This window comes from Zalophus californianus, chromosome 3 (assembly GCF_009762305.2).
Source record: "Zalophus californianus isolate mZalCal1 chromosome 3, mZalCal1.pri.v2, whole genome shotgun sequence".
Classification (NCBI taxonomy): Eukaryota; Metazoa; Chordata; class Mammalia; order Carnivora; family Otariidae; genus Zalophus; species Zalophus californianus.
The window spans coordinates 55,574,566-55,587,092 of NC_045597.1; the positions used below are offsets into that span (position 1 = coordinate 55,574,566).

General features: G+C 37.4%; 1 protein-coding gene across 1 annotated transcript in view; it reads left to right on the forward strand.

Moving 5' to 3' along the window:
• Positions 1-12,527, forward strand: part of GTF2F2 (general transcription factor IIF subunit 2) — a 151,436-nt gene that overhangs the window by 120,993 nt on the left and 17,916 nt on the right. The gene's annotated exons all lie outside the window — the stretch shown is intronic.

Consider the following 12,527-nt stretch of genomic DNA (forward strand, 5'->3'; position numbering starts at 1 on the left):
CTGGGGATATTTAATGTATTGACAAATTTTATAAGTCTGGAACAATACTAATTTTTCCCAGTGGTTATTACGATTGCTTTGCATAGTTTCAACTTTCACAGGCATTTTTATGGTCTCACATTACCATGCAAAGTGAGGACTGCCTGTATAGGTATTTAACCATTTTTATTGAAGTATATCTTACATATAACTATATATATTATAATATACAATACACACATATATGTTATATATATATTATGTGCCAGGCACTGTTCTGAGTGCTTCATATGATGCATTTAGTCTTCATACCTACCCTATGAAGTAGCTACCACTATTATCCTCATTTTGCAGATGGAGTAACTAATAAGGACACCGAGAGGTTAGCTTACTTAAGGTCACAGAGCCAGTAATTAACCAATCCAGTTGTTGAACCCAGGTAGTCTGGTTTAGGAGTCATGCTCTTAATTAACCACTATGCTGTGTTGCTGCAGGTCATTAGAAATACTAAAAGGGCTAAGGATTTGGGGTCTTGAAATACCTGTAATGTAAGGAAAAATGTGATGATTTTCTGAAAATACAGTGAAACCTGAGTTAAGTAACAATTAACAGTTGATATCTTGTGTCCTACTTTGTTGCTTAATATTCCTCTTGAAACAGTGTTTAGGAAGAAATAATTCCTTTTTAAGACTGGCCTTGAGTATCCAGATTTAGGTGTCACAGATTAGTATTTGTCAGACCACTACTTTACGATATTTGAATTTCTTACGGTTATTTTACATGAGAAGTAGCAAATGCCTACAGAGCCAAGCAGGCATCTTTGGTGAGCAGAGTGCTGAAATTTAAGAAAGTAAAATGGAAGGGACTAAGATGAACTGGAGTGCACATGCCCCTTAAAAATATTCAGATTTTTTAAATTGCTGTGCCATGTGGATTACATAAAGTGAATCAAAGTTCATTTGCATCCAGCCAGGCTTTCATTTTACAGCCTCTGGTAAAGATAAAAGTCTACCTTTTTGGCTTCTTCTTTATCACAGTAAGGACAAGAAAGACCATGCTTTCCATAAACTATAAAGAGATACAGCCTTTCTGGAGAGAAGTTTAGTAATTTGTGTCAAAAGCACTATAAAGAATATATCCTTGACCCAGCAGTCTTGTATCTAAGAATGTATCACAGAAAGACAAGGGCCCAAAGGTAGATACACAGTAGCATTTCTCTCTGTTGTTTAAGACAGGCAAAGATTGGAAACAAATGTCCAAAATTAAGGTTAAATACTTTAACATTATTTTTGGATGATAGGAGCTAGAATGATTTTATCCTAATTTTCTTCTTTATAAAGTCTTTTTGAATTGTTGGAATCATCATAGTGAATATGTATTGTCGAATTGTTACAGTGGGCAGTAAAGCTTTTTTGTTAGAATAAGAAAAGTAAGAAAGCTAGGAAAGAGTGTTAGTGCCGGGCCATGATGAGCTGCTCCCACCATTGATGAGGCAAAAGGAAAATCTGTCGTGGGTCAAGCAAAGCTGGCATTAGCTAGTATTAGAGTCATATTCTTAGTGATCCTCGCACACTATATCCAGTTGGCAGATGTAGAAGATAGACTCCAAATCTCATATTTTTAGGATGTTTTTATATTTTCTTTTTACTACTAAAGCAAGTTTGAATACATTGTATTCTGAACTCTGTGTTAGGATGTAACACTATACCATCCACTTTAAAGATTTTTTAACATTAAGTGGCAGGTTAAGGTTGTCATTGCATCAGTGAGTCACTAATGTAGTTATTAGCAATGAGCCATATAGTAATCTTTGGAAAGATTTTGTTTATAAAAATAAAGATTGACTATAATCTATCATATTGCATTATTTGAATGTTTTGTGAATTTTTTCCACTGTGGGAGTATATCAGAATGAATGGAGGCACCTGCATAGCTTTTGAAAAACATATTCACTATTATAGTGTAATATCAACTATAGAAAGAGTATAAAGCTTTTGTTATTTTTATCAGAAGGAGGCTTTGATTTTTTAAAAGATTGAGAAACATCAACATAATTCAATGAGGATGACTTAGAGGTTACATAATCAAGACGTTCTATAAAAATTTTAAATCTGGGGCACCTGGGTGGCTCAGTCGTTAAATGTTGAAATGATTTCAGTTTTACCAGGTGAAATATATAAAGCCTGGTATTTCATTGCAACAGTTGAGGTTCTTTGAATACAATGTTTAGTATAAACGTAAGGAAAAAAATTTCTACAAAAATTGAAAGAGGGGATGGAAAATAGCATATGTATTTGTAAAACTATATCTCTGCATTTACCCCCAAAACCTTTTCCACTCACCTATGACACATAAATAAATTTACATATACAGTTGACCCTTGAACAGTTCGGGGGTTAGGGTCACTGGCCCCCCAGCTTACACACACACACACACACACACACACACACACACACACACACACACACACACACACACACACACACACACACACACACACACACACAGTCAAATCCATGTTATAACTTTTGACTCCCCAAAAACTTAATTGGAAACCATTCTGGTAATATAAACAGTCGATTAACACATTTTAAATGTTATATGTATTATATACTATATTCTTACAATAAAATAAGCTAGAGAAAATAAAATGTTATTAAAAAATAATTCTATAAGGGAGAGAAAATACATTTATAGTATTGTATTGTGTTTACTGAAAAAAAAAACATGCTCGGCAATAAACTTAAAAAATCCACACAGTGCAAACCTGTGTTGTTCAAGGGTCAACTGTATGTAGAATATATATGTAATCATCTCTTAATATTTGAACTCCCACTTTGTACATGGAGCTCTTCTAAGCATTAAATTCAAATTTATCTCTTTAGTTCACAGACTATCTGGAATGTAATACCTACCATACTTGCCATTCAGAAAGTATTTATTGGACCAAACAGAATATATGATTAGCATTTTATTTTAGAATGCTTCTTCCTTGAAAGCTTGGCCCTGAAAATTCTTGCCTTACCCATAGGATATGACCTGTTAGGTTTCTCTGTAAATGGTTTTCTTCTGCCTTAAATCTTCATTACATTTCTGAAACTACTGGTTCATCTAGGTTAGCATTTACCAAAGTAAGTTTTGAAACACTAATCTTGGGGCACCTCGGTGGCTCAGTCAGTTAAGCATCTGCCTTCAGCTCAGGTCATGATCCTTGGGTCCTGGGATTGAGCCCTGGGTCGGTCGGGTTCCCTGCTCAGTGGGGAATCTGCTTCTCCCTCTGCCTCCCCCTGGTTGTGCTCATGCGCTCTCTCTCTTTCTCAAATAAATAAATAAAATCTTAAAAAAAAAACAAACACCAATCTTATGAGAGTCTTCTTGAAAAAAGGAGTTAAAAGAACTTGTAGATTCTGATTGTGTCCTCTTCAAAATGGACACTTTAATATGTTGAAATTAGGGACCTTGGAATTTGTTTAATCCTATATTTTGCAAACATTTGAACATTAAATTCCCCTTCCCCTATCCTTTGTAGTAGTAAAAGCAAACTTTGGGAAATAATGGGTTGTCAAAGTAGGATTTTCAGGAGGACCCATTGAGTGAGGGGGGAAATATTGGAACTGGTATTTACCTTGTTTTTCATGTAATAAAAGAAGGAAATTAAGCTTTAGAAATATTGTGTGGATTGACCTTAGCACCCTTATGCAGCCCCTGTGCTAGTCAGCCATTTTCAACAGAAGAGTAGAAATTTTGCAGCACTGATGGATTGACATTGGTACTTCCAACACCTCACATTTTCATTAGCTTTTTAGGTTTGGTGCTAAAATCAGAGGTTTATAGATTATAGTACCTATTATTAGCTAAATTCAATCTTAAAAAAAGAACAAATGATTTTAAAGGTTCCTGCAAAGAAACTGTAAAGATAATATATTAATAAAGCAAATACATGTGAACAAGAAAGTGGAAAAACTGACACTTCTATTCTAAAATGACCTCTTTTTCAGTCATTGTGTGAGGTAGAAGCAGTGATGGTGTAATCTGATTTGACAAGTACTCTTGGCCCTTCCAAAAAGGAAATTAGCAATCTCATTTTAAATGTGGCTTGTCATCCCCTATCTTTAGTGATGATTCAGTTAGTGTCTATCATGGAAACAAAAACAACTCTAGATTTTCAAGCAGAAAGGTATTTACCGTAGGGAATTGGTTACACATGTTTATGAATACAAAATGGAAGGGCTGGAGAGGAAGATTGGTTACCAGAAATGAGGAAGCTGCTGCTGCCGGAGGTGTACAGAACGCGCACAAAAAGCAAAAAAAAATCTCCTTTCCTCCTACTTTCATTCTCCCATTGGCAGAACCCCAGCTGGAAACCAGCTAGGAAGGGAGTCTTGGAAATATAGCCCGCAGGTCCCCTGCTGCCACCACCGCCAAGGCCTGGAGGCTTGGCTTATTGAAGATAACTGACATAGTGACCCTTAACCTTTTGTGTGTGTTGGACCTTAAGTCATATTAGCTATTGCTGGTACAAAGCTACTACAATTTCAATTCACTTAAAAACTAAGCATCCAGGGCGCCTGGGTGGCTCAGTTGGTTAAGCAACTGCCTTCGGCTCAGGTCACGATCCTGAAGTCCCGGAATCGAGTCCCACATCAGGCTTCCCGCTCAGCAGGGAGTCTGCTTCTCCCTCTGACCCTCTTCCCTCTCGTGCTCTCTATCTCTCATTCTCTCTCCCTCTCAAATAAATAAATAAAATCTTAAAAAAAAAAAAAAAAACTAAGCATCCAGAATGTGAAGCAGATTGCTGTATTTTGAGAACAAAACTAAAATGTGTTTTGTAATTTTGACAAATTAAAACTTAATGTTTTATTTTTATTTCATCTCTTTAAAATTTTTTGTTTGTGTGTGCTTTAAAATATCCGTGCGTATAAATATAGAAGTACCTTTTTACAGTTTACATATTGATATACATAGAGATAGCTGATGTTTAAGATTCCTTCCAACTCCCTCCATCTCCGATTACAGGTAAAGGTGCTTCTGTATGTGGTTTTGTTGGCTTTGTGTACATCATCATCTAGCATGCATAAATTTCACAGCATTCTCATATGTTGTCTACACTCTTAGGACTTTACTTATAAGGAATTCTATCTTCTGTTATCTAGATAGTGTTTGTTAGTCCTAGCTATACACTAGAATCCCCTGGGAAGCTTTTTAAAAAGAAAAATAACCTCCAGGATTGATTTTATTTCTTATTTATTTTTTTTTTAAGATTTTATTTATTTGTCAGAGAACTCAAGCAGGGGGAGCGGCAGGCAGAACAGGCAGAACAGGCAGAGGGAGAAGCAGGCTCCCCGCTGAGCAAGGAGCCTGATGCAGGACTTGATCCCAGGATCCTGGGACCATGACCCGATCCGAAGGCAGTCGCTTAACCAACTGAGCCACCCAGGCATCCCCAGAGATTGATTTTAATTGGTCTGTGGAGGCCAACTATCTTAAAATTTTTCAAGTTCCCTGGGTAATTGTAGCATGCAGCCACTGATGCAGAAATGGGAACTTCATAGTTCTGTCTGCCATCTTGTTGGGGGTGGGGGCAAAAACGATACCTGAGAGGAGACCAGGAAGTCTCTTTCCACCAAACCTAAGGTTTTTAAAAAGAATTAATATTTTCTTGTCTTTATCATCCTTTCTGTCCTCTAGCTTTAAAAAAGATTTCTCCTTCCCTTCCTTTTCCTGGCAAGAACTCTTGGTCAGAAAGTGATAGAGAATTAGAAGAGCTTAACTAGAATATTATTGTTGGTGGGAGTCGAATGATTATATAAAATCTTGAGGTAAATCTCCAGGAACTAGACAGAAAAAAAATTTTTAAGGGAGGTTTTCTTTTTCTTTTCCTTTTTTTTTTTTTTAAGATTTCATTTATTTATTTGACAGAGACACAGCAAGAGAGGGAACACAAGCAGGGGGTAGTAGGAGAGGGAGAAGCAGGCTTCCTGCAGAGCAGGGAGCCTGATGCGGGGCTCGATCCCAGGACCCTGAGATCATGACCTGAGCCGAAGGGAGACGTTTAACCGACTGAGCCACCCAGGCGCCCCAAAAGAAAATTATTTTGATGCACACTCTGTTTCCTCCAGTGTGGCAACCAACTTTGTTAGTCTTCAGAACAAAGGTTGTTGGGTTTGTTTTTGTTGTGGTTTTGGTCTTTTAGTATATGTATGTATACATTTGGAATTTTCCTCAATGAATAATAGATGCCTACAGGACTAGATCATAAAGGTTTTTCAGCAATATTTGCCTAGTATTAGTAGAAGTATGCTATGTGCTTTGTCCATTTGAATTTGCACACCAAGAACTCAGTGACTCTAAAGAATTAACTTCCTCCCAAAAGTTAACAACACACTAGGCAGAAATAGAAGCATTAGGGGTGAGGAGGATCTTTTGTAAGAATTTAAATGCAAACCATGATACTCAAGGCTGTCATGCTCCTTTCAAAAGTTAAAAGCTTCCACAAGGACTGCCTTGACAAAGCAATCAAAGTATTTCTGCAAACAACAATCTAGAAATTTACAGACATCTGTAATACAATATTTTAATTGGCAGTGGGTGGCTTTTATAATTTTAGTCAGTGATTAAGTTTTTGGTAATTGATGGTTGAGTATCTCTATACCACACCACAATGGATTTCAACATTTAGTTGCATTTTAGTCCTGAATAATTTGTTTTTTGTTGTGAAAGAAAAATTATTGTGTATGATAGACTTTTTTGGATTGTAAAATTTTTAATTGAAGACTAAATTTAAAGTCCTTTCTGAATTGACAATTATTTCTGTGCAGCTGATTATGCAGTTGATCTTTGGTCACTGGGGCAGATATAATAGTGATAATTAAAATTCACATAGCCATTTCTAGTCCAATAACTATCCTACTAATATTTTGTGGTGGCTGCTAAGAAGTTAGATATGTGACTGTTTTGAGTAGCATCATTTCCCTACCATGCTGGTGCACCAGGACAAAACAAAATGCCCAAAAGGAAAAGAGCTAAAAAGAGAATTAACATTATCGCAACACTGTAGTCTTCTCCTTAATAAACTAGTTCATATCATTTGTAGTTTATTTGTAGAATTAATTTTATCAGTAGTACAACATTGTAAGTACAATATTAAGATGACCATTTCTATACTGTTTAGTTTTAAAAAGAAAAGCTACCTCAGGACCTTAGTTTTTTTCCTAAGTATAAGGTTAGTCATTAATAATTTAATGACCATTGTTAAATAGTTATGCATATATACATATGTGTGTGTATGTATAATTTTAATTATACATATATCCATTGGAACTACTTGCTACTACAGAGCAAGTCTGCCTTGGACATTATCAAAAAATTTAATGCTATACTATAAAAAATTTTGTTTTAAAACAGTCTTTTCTATAGGTTATCCTACAGTATGGGCCCTGAGGACATCAAATTTTGCCATTTGCCTTTTGTTTTTAAATAAGTGTAGAATTAAATTTCTAGTACAGTTTCTCTAATAAGGAATAATACTGCCAATTTGTTGTTGCTGTTATTATTTTGTATGCCTGGTTTTTCATATTATACTTTTAAGTGTTTTTATTCCACTAATCAAAAGTAAAGTTAGGTTGCACTGCCCCCAGGAATTGAGCCATCAACAAACACAGTTAACACAGAACATTTCTAGTCTGCTTTCCCCCAGATTTTAAGTAGGAAAGCACCAGTGTTGAATACAGTAATTTTGAGATTGAAGCAAAGTTCCTTTCCAACTTATTCTAAATTCTTACCTTTGATTCAGGCCCTCTTGGATCTGGCATCTGGCTCTGGGGTTGGACAACTTGATAACAAACACTTGGAAGGCTTTTTTTTCCACTATCCACTAGAGTGTATGCCCTCTCTGAAGTGGGCCCTCTTGCTTTATCAGCAGATTTCTTTATAGATCTGCCTCAATTTTTGGTGGGGTTTCAGTCAAAATTGAAAATACCGTAAGCCAAAAATGCATTTAATACACCTAACCTACCAAAACACCATAGCTTAGACTAGCCGACCTGAAATGTGCTAAGAACATTTACATTAGCCTACATTTGGGCAGAATCATCTAACACCAAGCCCATTCCATAATGAAGTGTTGAAGATGTCACGTAATGTATTGAGTACTGTTCTGAAAGTAAAACAGAATGGTTTTAAGTGCACGGGTTGTTTGGTGGCAGCATGGCTGGCCGGGAGCCACAGCTGGCTGCCACGCACATGAGAGAGCATCGCACAGCACATTGCTAGCCCGGGAAAGGATCCAAATTCAAAACTCAAATTACGGTTTCTACTGCATGCATACTGCTTTCGCACCATCATAAAGCTGAAAAATCCTAAATCGAACCATCGGAAGTTGGGGATCATCTGTATTTGGAAACATTTTTCCTATTAATCTTCCTAGCTTCTCCAAGCATTTCACACAAGGAAGAGTCTACTAAGGGTGGAAGCTGAATATACCATCGGTTTTCTTTACTGTTTCCTGAATTTAACTCTTCCTCCTTCTCTCAGCATAAATTAAAGCTGGGACGGGAGGACACACAGAATATCATACAACCGTGGCTTCATGCAGAGTATAAAAGCCTAACACTGGACCTTTGTGAGGTCCTCACTTCCTTTGTATTATTTTTCTTGAGGCCCTGTGGCCTCTGGCCCACACCCCACTTAAGCCTGTGGGAAGGCTGTAGGCTTTCCCTACCCTTCCTTAATCTGATTCTGGCTCCCTTTATTTTTCCAAATCCAAGTTTTTCTTATCCCACATCTGACTAGAGTAAAGGGTTGTAACAACTTCATCCCCTGGTCCAAACTTTTCTCTCTCTTTCTCTCTTTTTTAGCAGTCGCCTTTTCTGGATTGTTCATCTTAATACAAAACATGAAACTATTCAAATGAGGTGCAACAGTGGAAGGAGGTTTCGGAATGCAAACTAAATTCAATTGTAAACAGCGAAAATATGTATTTTAGATATTGGTCAGCAAAGCAGGGCTTAAAATATTAATCCCTTAAAGCATTCCATGATATTTATTTAATCCAAAGACCCTCCTGCTTGGATTCGTGGGTTTTGTCCCGGCCTATCATGCTTACTTTCTCCCTAATGTTCTCTTGCTTCTTTCCTTCTTCTTTTTCTTTCTTTCTTTTTTTTTTTTTTTAAGTAAGTTTTACACCTAACATGGGGCCTGAACTCATGACCTCGAAGTCAAGGGTCACACACACTACCGACAGAGCCAGCCGGCCACCCCACTTCTATCCTTCTTTTGACCGTAGAGAGAGAAAATTCTTGAATGGACCTTAGGTCCATCCCTTTCAGTCTTTGCTATCTCTTCAGCCTCGTCTCTCACTGAATTGGGACAGCCACTCTACTTCTGCCTTCGTACTTAAATGCATGTATTCATTTGTTTTTCAATCTTCCCCACATTGGGAAGACTTGGATTTTCTCCTCGGTCATGGGTTGCTCTGGTCTCTCTCCTCTCCAGTCTTGCTTCTAGCTCTTGTAGTCACTCTGCTTTTCTCTAATAAATCCCCTGGAGCTGTCCATGTTGTTTCTTTCATGCCACCCAGAGAAATCTTGGATCCTGCCACATTCCTCCCCAACAACACAGCCCTTTGTCATGCATTTGCACCTTTCTCAGCATCATGATCTTGTCCAAAGGTGGCTCTGTGCTCTGCTGTTACTATGTTTGCCCCCCTCTATATATTTTAATATAAGAACCCTAAGAAAGGGCTGCCTTTCAAAAGAGACAAGATCTTATTTCGCCTATATTTTAGTGCATCCGAGTACACAGTCCATGCTTAATCTGTTGAGATTAATGGATTTTGAGTTTTACTCCCAAGATGCACGTATCCAAAAAATCAAGACAATTAAGTTCTTTCTCCCTATCTCCTAATTTTATTTTTTATTTTTTTATTTGAGAGAGAGAGAGAGAAACAGCATGAGAGGGGAGAGGGTCAGAGGAGAAGCAGGCTCCCCGCTGAGCAGGGAGCCCGATGCGGGACTCGATCCTGGGACTCCAGGATCATGACCTGAGCCGAAGGCAGTCACCCAACCAACTGAGCTACCCAGGCGCCCCTTATCTCCTAATTTTAATTGAAGGATACTCACCGTTTTCCGTTATCTGTGCCACTAATTTGAAAGTCTCTGATTATGTATAAGATATGTTTTTAGTTTTAACATCAATAGAAACTGAATTTTATCTCTTTTATAACAAATCTCTATTGTTAAAATACAGAGAGTAAGCCTAACTATCAGGCTGGAATTATTGCAGTAATTTAGTTGTAGTTTTGAAGTGCATTTTATTTTTTTTGAAGCTAGTCCCTCGATTATAGTTAATTCCTATGCATTTGATGCACAGGAGATTGTTCTCTGGCAGCTTTCACCCAGCCTTCTGATGCTTTATTTACTAGGTGGGCTGCTTCAGTTTATATGTATTTCCTCTAATATACTTTATGCTTTATCAAAATGAAGTGTTTCTTTAAAAATTAAAAGCTTAACCAACTGGAGTGAATATAAGTTGCATGTTTGCAGTGAAAAGTATGTTTTTAAAAAAGTGTTCTATTTTAGTATAGTTGACATACAACATTACATTAGTTTCAGGTGTACAGCATAGTGATTCACTTTCTCTGTACATTACGCTGTGTTCAGCTCACCACAAGTGTAGCTACCATCTGTCATCATACAACGCTATTACAGTATCATTGACTGTGTTCCCTGTGCTGTGCCTTTTATTCCCGTGACTTATTCTGTAACTGGAAGCCTGTATCTCCTACTCCCCTTTGCCTTTCTCGTCACCCCTCTGGCAGCCATCAGTTTGCTCTCCTGTATTTATAGGTCTGATTCTTTTTGTTTGTTTACTCATTTGTTTTTTAAATTCCACATGAGTGAAATCATATGGTATTTGTTTTTCTCAGTCTGATTTATTTCACTCAGCAATAAGGCCTTCTAGGTCCATCTGTGTTGTCGCAAATGGCACAATGTCATCCTTCTTATGGCTGCATAATGTTACATTACACACCACATTTTTCTTAACCATTTGTCTATTGATGGACTCTTAAGTTGCCTCCGTATCTTGGCTATTGTAAATAATGCTGCAATAAACGTAGAGATGCATATATTTTTTTGATTTAGTGTTTTCCTTTTCTTTGGGTAAATAGCCAGTAGTGGAATTATTGGATCATATGGTATTTCTGTTTTTTTAAAAAGATTTTATTTATTTATTTGAGAGAGAGAGCACATGAGAGGGGGGAGGGTCAGAGGGAGAAGCAGACTCCCTGCTGAGCAGGGAGCCCGATGCGGGACTCAATCCAGGGACTCCAGGATCATGACCTGAGCCGAAGGCAGTCGCTTAACCAACTGAGCCACCCAGGCACCCGGTATTTCTATTTTTAATTTTTGAGGAACCTCCATGCTGTTTTTCACAGCATACTAATTTATATTCCCACCAGCAATGCGTGAGAGTTCCCTTTTCTCCATATCCTTGCCAACACTTGTTATTTCTTGCCTTTTTTATTTTAGCCATTATATTTAGCCATTCTGACAGGTAGAAGGTTCATTGTGGTTTTAGTTTGTATTTTGCTGATGATTAGTGATGAGCATCTTTTCTTGTGTGTGTTGACCATGTATTTTTGGAATAATGTCTATTCAGGTCCCCTTCCTATTTTTTAATCAGATTGGGGTGGGATTTTTTTGGTGTTAAGTTTTAAAAGTTCTTTATATATTTTGAATGTTAGCTTCTTATTGGATATATAATTTGCAAATATCTTCTCCCATTCAATAGGTTGCCTTAATAAAAAGTAAATTTTTTTTTCAAATGATCAAATCTCTGGATCACGTCTCTAGGAGAGGGTTTATACATTCTTTGAGTGCCACTGCTTTCAGTGCATAAAGGTACACAAAACTACAGGACAAATACCACTTGCTCCTAGAGTGTCATTTTTATTTGAATGAGAGATATTTTATTTATTTTTTTAAAGATTTTATTTATTTATTTGACAGAGAAGAGACACAGTGAGAGAGGGAACACAAGCAGAGGGAGTGGGAGAGGGAGAAGCAGGCTTCCCACTGAGCAGGGAGCCCGATGCGGGGCCCGATCCCAGGACCCTGGGATCATGACCTGAGCCAAAGGCAGACACTTAGCAACTGAGCCACCCAGGCACCCCTTATTTTTGTATTACAAATAAAGGTGTATTATGCAAGTGAATTTAGAGTTCACATGAATTTTTAAGATAAAACGGGGATTTTGGAAAAACAGTTTGCTTGTGCCTGCCTGAGTACTGAGTATGTATTTACCCTTTTCTATTAGTAAGCTTCATGTTATAGAAGAAACAAGTTCAAGGTCACACTCTGTCGGGAGGAGAAAATGCCTCACTGCCCTTGTTCTTTTCCTTTTACCAGTGCTTCTCAAACTTTGCACTTCCTAGAGAACCTTTTTTATAACCTGCCCTCCTTTTAATCCCTGCCTGTCCCCAAAAAACCTTAATTTTGAAAGATGTCACCTACCAAACCGCATCTGTTAGAGAAACTATTTTACTGTAT